The sequence below is a fragment of the Ascaphus truei genome, chromosome 4 (assembly GCF_040206685.1).
Source record: "Ascaphus truei isolate aAscTru1 chromosome 4, aAscTru1.hap1, whole genome shotgun sequence".
NCBI classification, from domain to species: domain Eukaryota; kingdom Metazoa; phylum Chordata; class Amphibia; order Anura; family Ascaphidae; genus Ascaphus; species Ascaphus truei.
The window spans coordinates 150,621,125-150,628,624 of record NC_134486.1 but is presented as its reverse complement, the minus strand read 5'-3'; the positions used below and the strand labels follow the sequence as shown (position 1 = coordinate 150,628,624).

General features: G+C 51.7%; 1 long non-coding RNA gene across 1 annotated transcript in view; it reads right to left on the bottom strand.

Moving 5' to 3' along the window:
• LOC142493129 (uncharacterized) overlaps positions 1–7,500 on the bottom strand; it is a 291,999-nt gene that overhangs the window by 1,848 nt on the left and 282,651 nt on the right. Inside the window, exon 3 of the long non-coding RNA XR_012800994.1 lies at positions 4,505–4,694. This is a non-coding gene — a long non-coding RNA (uncharacterized LOC142493129). The remainder of the gene's footprint in view (positions 1–4,504; positions 4,695–7,500) is intronic.

The window sequence follows — 7,500 nt, the reverse complement described above, 5'->3', positions numbered from 1 at the left end:
AGAGACACCCGAGCCGCGCGGGCACCAGAGGGAGGGGGGAGAGACACGAGCCGCGCGGTCACCGGAGGGATGGGGGGGAGAGACACACGAGCCGCGCGGGCACCGGAGGGAGGGGGGAGAGACACACGAGCTGCGCGGGGCACCGGAGGGAGGGGGGAGAGACACACGAGCCGCACGGGTACCGGAGGGAGGGGGGAGAGACACATGAGCCGCGCGGGCACCGGAGGGAGGGGGGGAGAGACACCCGAGCCTCGCGGGCAGCGGGAGCACCGGAGGGAGGGGGGTGAAACACCCAACCCACGCGGGCAGCAGGAGCACCGGAGGGAGGGGGGTGAAGCACCCGAGCTGCGCGGGCAGCGGGAGCACAGGAGGGAGGGGGGAGTGACACCCGAGCCGCGTGGGCAGCGGGAGCACCGGAGGGAGGGGGGGAGTGAAAACCCGAGCCGCGCGGGCAGCGGGAGCAACGGAGGGAGGGGGGGTGAAAAACCCGACCCACGCGGGCAGCACCGGAGGAGCGGGAGTGAAAGCACCTGAGCCGCGCGGGCAGCGGGAGCACCGGAGGGAGGGGGGTGAAGCACCCGAGCCGCGCGGGCAGCGGGAGTACCGGAGGAAGGGGGGAGAAACACCAGAACAGTACAGTATATATAAATATTTATTACAGTGCATTAAATTCCCCCCCCACCTCAAGCATCTGTCCACAATCCTCTCCATGACCGGATCAGTGCAGGTCTTGTAAGCAGGAGGTGACACAATTATACAGGAGGATATATAGGAGGAGGAGTAGCAGATGCACGCGCACGCGCGCGCACCCCCAACCCCCCCCCCCCCATTACTTACCCGTGCAGAGAAGGAAGGGCGGTTTGAAGTCCTGGCAACTCCAAGCCGCGTCACAGCCAGAGGGTTTTTTTTTTTTTCGAGCAGGGGATTTTGTTTTTGCAGAGCAGGGGAAAAGCTACTGGCCACGAGCCAATATCCGATCGCAGCTGGCGAGTGGGTTTGTCGAGCACTGTATATATATATATATATATATATATATATATATATATATATATATATATATATATACAGTGTTCGACAAACCTATACATTTGCTCGCCCCGGGCGAGTGGATTTAACCCCCGGGTGAGTAAATATTGGCCCAAGCAGCACACGTTTGGTACTAGGTGGCGAGTAGATTTTTTGGTGATCTGTCAACCACTATATATATATATATATATATATATATATATATATATATATATATATATATATATATACACATATACATATACATACACACACACTCATATACATACACTCATATACATACACTCACACACACACGGGGGCGGGGGGGTCGGAAAAGAGGAAAGGCCGCGACCAGCACCACCACCCCGCTCCCGCACCAATCTCCCGCCCCGCCCAGGCAGCAGGAGCGCCGGGCACGTGGGGGGAAGAAACCCCCCCGGTACCACCTCCATGCAGGCAGCGGGACCGCCGGGGACGTGGGGGGAAGAAACCCCCCGCTACCACCTCCATGCAGGCAGCGGGAGCGCCTGGGATAAGGGGGGGGGGGGGGGAAACCCCCCCGCTACCACCTCCATGCAGGCAGCGGGAGCACCGGGCACGTGGGGGGAAGACACCCCCCGCTACCAAAGCACGGCAGGCAGAGGGAGCACCGGGGACGTGGGTGGAAGAAACCCCCCCGCTACCACCGCACGGCAGGCAGAGGGAGCACCGGGGACGTGGGGGGAAGAAACCCCCCGCTACCACCGGGCACGTGGGGGGAAGAAACCCCCCCCCCCGCTACTACCGCACGTCAGGCAGCGGGGAGCACCGGGCACGTGGGGGGAAGAAACCCCCCGCTACCACCTCCATACAGGCAGCGGGACCACCGGGGATGTGTGGGGAAGAACCACCCCCCCGCTACCACCGCACGGCAGGCAGAGGGAGCACCGGGGACGTGGGGGGAAGAAACCCCCCCGCTACCACCGCACGGCAGGCAGAGGGAGCACTGGGGACGTGGGGGGATCAGGGGGAAGCGGGGACCTGAGGGACATCCCCGCTCCCATCTCCCGCCCCGCGGGCTGACACAGGGATCGGGCTGAAGCAGGGACCAGAGGGGGCATCCCCGCTCCCATCTCCCACCCCGCGGGCTGACACGGGGGGAAGCGGGGACAGGAGAACACGCCCGCTACCACCTCCATAACTGCGGGCAGTGGGAGCGCCGCGACAGGGGGGAAGGCACAGAGAGTACTTACTGTGTTCTCCATGGGAAAAGAATGGCTGCTCGTTGGGGGCTGGCTCATATAGAGCCTGGCCGCGCGCCCACAAAGCCTGGGAGCGCGTGCCAATCAGTAGTCAGGTAGGGGGAGTTTTTTTGGGGGGTTTTTTTCAGCGCGAGCAGGGAAATTTAAAAAAACAAACACGTGTGCTGCTTGGGCCAATAATTGCTCGCCCAGAGGTTAAATCCACTCGCCCGGGCGTGCAGATGTATAGGATTGTCGAACACTGTATATATACATATGTATGTATACATATATATACACATATATAAAACAAATTTCTTTTTTTTAATGTTTCTAATGTAGGAAGCATTTTTGTATAGAAACCATTTCCAAAGTGACAGCTCCTTCCCCTTTTGATAGGCTCTGGCTCTCGAGCCCCGCCCTCTCTCTAGCAGCGCACCAATTGTATCTAGTAACTGCCCAGTCACATGATATTGCTGGACTACATTGCCCATAATGCCATGCAAGTACTGGATTAAATAACCCTGAGCAAGCAATCTATCACAGGAGAACAGATCGATCAGCAACTTAGCTAATCACTTGTCAGTGTGTAGATTGTATTGATGCACATATATTGAATGAAAAAATAATAATTTAAACGGCAGCTTGAACTGCAGCTTTAAGTTAGTGCTTTCCTACATCCAGAGATAACTGTCTCACAAGTTAGTTTAGAGATAACAAATCATTATAGTAGGGGAGAAGGACACAGCAAAAAGGGTGAACCACATCTTAATCTCTTGGGAGGGGAAAAAATCCGTCTTTTTTTATTGCGTAGTGTGTGAGGGGAATATGTTTCAAAAGCTCAGTATACATGTACACTGGCGACACACTTTATTGCAGTGTGGCCAGTACCGCAAGCCGGGAGATTTCCCGGCTTGCAAGTGGCAGCCCCTCGGCGTGCCGCGCATCTCCGATGCGCGGTCACGCGTCATCCGGTGCCTGCGCCCCCTGCACGCACGTCCAGGGCTCCCCGAGGGAGCCCTGGTGTCCCGCGATGTGGGGGACGGCGGCAGGGGGTTCCGGGGGACCCGGCGGACCCGGAGAGGAGAGGGGGAAGCCGCGATCGGCGAGCCTCTCCTCCGCTGCTTCGGCGCGCGCCCGGCACCCGCCAGGTAACTGCTGCGGCCGAGAACGGGCAAATGCTCGAATAAACTCGGCCGCAGCAGTATATAATTGTCAGACCATGTCGTACTGTTTTGTTTGTCTTAGTGCATATTATGCAGCCTAATCCTTTCCAAGCAAGTTCTCTGACACATACAAGACATATTTGTATCTCTATTGCATTATTATGCAAGGGAAGGAAATCATAAACAGCAATAACCTCTCCTCGAGTGCACCATATACATTTTCAAAAGTAATAAGGTAATTAAACGTGTCTGAGGTCTTTAAGAGACATCAATTTGACCCATGAAAGTTATCACATGCATTAGTTCACCTGCGTCACAAGTGTACACAAGGTTCCTAGCACACACCGTTACGTCTATATACATGCATATTCAATACAAAGCTACAGGAGAAATTATATTCATGAGGCATATCTATATTGATCCATCACTAGTGTGGTAAACATCTGGAGCAATACAATAGATTACGTTTCTAGGCACATGTATAAATGACTTCAATATTGGTATGTGCTGGGGAACCAGGGTACACTACCGTTTCTACACTGGCGACACACTTTATTCGAGCTCGGCTAGTCCCACGAATTCGGGTATACCCGGGTGTATTGAGGTTTGTGACTGTTTTCTGCCCGAGTGCATTGAGTTATTTTCCGGCAGGGATTGAAGCATTTTATTCCCGCTGGCTGCAATACTGCACAGTACATATATATATACTGCATTACAATTCATGAATTTATGCCATCTGGTAGACACGCGAAGCATTGCAGCCTATTAAATCCTAATCATTATCATTTAACAGATCAGCCGCCTGTCAGCCAGGCATGTACCCAGGCTGGGAAGGCAAATGCAACGGGGCTTGTCAGAGGTGAGGAGCGGCGCATTCCAGGTATCTGCCAGGTACATACCGGGTATTTGCTCGAATAAAGTGTGTCGGTGCAGTATACATGGAACGCTGGCGGAGCATTAACTACTTGCGTGCCTGCTCTGAAATCACCTATATTGTATTGATGTGCCTTCCCAACCATATTTTGGATGATAGGTGGGAATGCACCTTAAAGTCAGTAAGAAGGAGGGGAAAAAAAACATTCAAATTTGAGTTATGATGAGAAAACTAACCTGCTGCATGCATCGGGAAACAACAACTTCAGGCACCTCAGGGAATTTTTGCCGCAGGTCATTTAAAACCTGAATGTCAACTTGCGGGCTTCCTTGGGCCATTCGTATATTGCCTGTGCAGAACTGTTCTTAAACAGACAGTTCTAGGCCTTAGCAGAAGCCAAACTCATCTCATCTGTCCAAGCATTTTCTGTTATAGGCAAAAAAACAAAAGTTTAATCACGGTTTGTTTTTCCACAAAAGGCAAATGAAAACAAACAAACACACACACAGACACACGTCACCCACGACAGCAACCGCGATGTTCATCCTGGAGTTTATCTGGAATAAATACAGCACTACACATGGAAGTTAAAAAAGTGTGTGCATTAGAAGTCTACAAGAAGGTAAAAGTTGTATGGCGATGCAGCTGCCTTGAAAAGAAAAAAGTGAACCTGACTGCCGTCGACTAGTAGAAATAAAGTTTATTGGCCCTTAGAAAACAGCACAGTAACACCTCTTAAGTGTGTGCATTAGAAGTCTATAAAAAAAAAGACAAAGTTTCGGTCCTCGCAGGGACCATCGCCAGGGCAAACTGCGCAGGCCAAAACGTGGTTTTGTTTAGTACTTTTTGGAACTTGCATGCATGGTGCAGTATTTCTTCCAGTTCAACTCCGCAATGAACATAATGGTTGCTGCTTTGGGTTATGTACTAGTTAGACCCATACATGCAAAGGCCAAAACATACAAATATTATATCATTCCAAGGTGTGCCTAGCCAATAATAACAATAATAATAATATATTTACTATTAAAGCAGCAATACACTCAAGAAGCTTATAAGAGTTTAACTTCTGTCTCTCCTCCCCCCCCCCCCCCAATCTCCAGCTTCTGAGATTACCATGGTAACTTTGGATTGCAATGGGCTCTCTGAGAGCTTCCTTTTAACCTCCTGGACACTTAATATTTCAAGTCCTATCTCCTGAACTAGGCACCGGATTTTACAAATAAAAACAGACTGGGAAAGGGCAAGGGTAGATTTATTTATAAAGTAAAACCTAAAATGTAGAAATAATCAGCGCAGACTGCAGCTTTAACAGATTTATGTAACTGCATAGATTACTGTCCATAATCATAATTACCGTATATTATAGGCTAAAGCAGTAACATTCAGGGCATTATTGAAAACCCTGCTCTCTGATAGGTTAAAATTCCGGGCATTATCCACAGTAATGCCCTGAATTTCAGCAGCTTGCAAAATGCAGTTTTCAATCTGTTTATTTCCAGCCAATCAGCTTTCAGAACAGCTGAGACAGGGCAGGGGATTGGTTTGAATTAAGTAAAAGCTCTGAGACATGGCAGGGGATTGGTCAAAAAGTATCAGCCACGGGTTGACTCCTCCCCCTCCAGAGCTGACAGATTTTCTGACCAGATTCAGTTGAATTGGGGGAGGGGGGTCTGCAAAAAAGTAAGTGTGTTGTGTATAGAGGTGCAGTGTTGTGTGTGTGGGGGGGGGGGGGGGGGGGGGAGGAAGGGGGTGTAGAGGTGCTGTGTTGTGTGTAGAGCTGGGGGGGAGAGTGCAAAGTTTAGTAAGTGGCTGCATTTTTGAGTGTAGAGCTGGTGTGTGTGTGTGTGTGTGTGTGTGTGTGTGTGTGTGTGTGTGTGTGTGTGTGTGTGTGTGTGTGTGTGTGTGTGTGTGTGTGTGTGTGTGTGTGTGTGTGTGTGTGTGTGTGTGTGTGTGTGTGTGTGTGTGTGTGTGTGTGTGTAGAGCTCAAGTGTGTGTGTGAGAAGGGCCGAACTGCTCCAAGGAAAAAAAATTTGGGCCGCACGGGTTAAATCATCATCATCATCTCTCCTCCAGCACCTCTCCATCATCATCATCCTCATCTCTCCTCCAGCACCTCTCCATCATCATCATCATCATCATCTATCTCTCATACCCCCATCTCTCCCCCTCACCCACACAATACCACCCTCCACATCAAAAACACAATACCCCCTCCACATCCCCCCAGCCCATTCCAGGTCAGCAGCCCCCCCTCCCCCCAAGTCAGCATCCCATGTCAGCATCCCCCCCATGTCTCTCTTCCCTCAATATGACACTCTCTCCCCCTCCCCTAAATCACACCCTCTCCCCCTCCTCTCAATGACACATTCCCCCTCCCCTCAATATGACACACTCTCCCCCTCCCCTCAATATGACACTCTCTCCCCCTCCACTCAATATGACACTCTCTCCCCCTCCCCTCAATATGACACTCTCCCCCTCCCCTCAATATGACACTCTCTCCCCCTCCCCTCAATATGACACTCTCTCCCCCTCCCCTAAATCACACCCTCTCCCCCTCCTCTCAATATGACTCTCTCCCCCTCCCCTCAATATGACACTCTCCCCCTCCCCTCAATATGACACTCTCCCCCTCCCCTCAATATGACACTCTCCCCCTCCCCTCAATATGACACTCTTCCCCTCCCCTCAATATGGCACTCTTCCCCTCCCCTCAATATGGCACTCTCTCCCTCCCCTCAATATGGCACTCTCTCCCTCCCCTCAATATGACACTCTCTCTCCCTCCCCTCAATATGACACTCTCTCTCTCCCTCCCCTCAATATGACACTCTCTCTCTCCCTCCCCTCAATATGACACACTCCCCCTCCCCTAAATGACACGCTCTCCCCCTCCCCTCAATATAACACACTCTCCCCCTCCCCTCAATATAACACACTCTCCCCCTCCCCTCAATATAAAACTCTCTCCCCCTCCCCTCAATATGACACTCTCTCTCCTTAATATAACACTCTCTCCCTCTCTTCAATATGACACTCTCCCCCTCCCCTAAATGACACTCTCTCCCCCTCCTCTCAATGACACTCTTTCCCCCTCTCCTCAATATGTCACTCTCCCCCTCCCCTCAATATGACTCTCTCCCCCTCCACTCAATATGACACTCTCTCCCCCTCCCCTCAATATGACACTCTCCTCCTCCCCTAAATATGACACTCTCTCTCTCTCTCC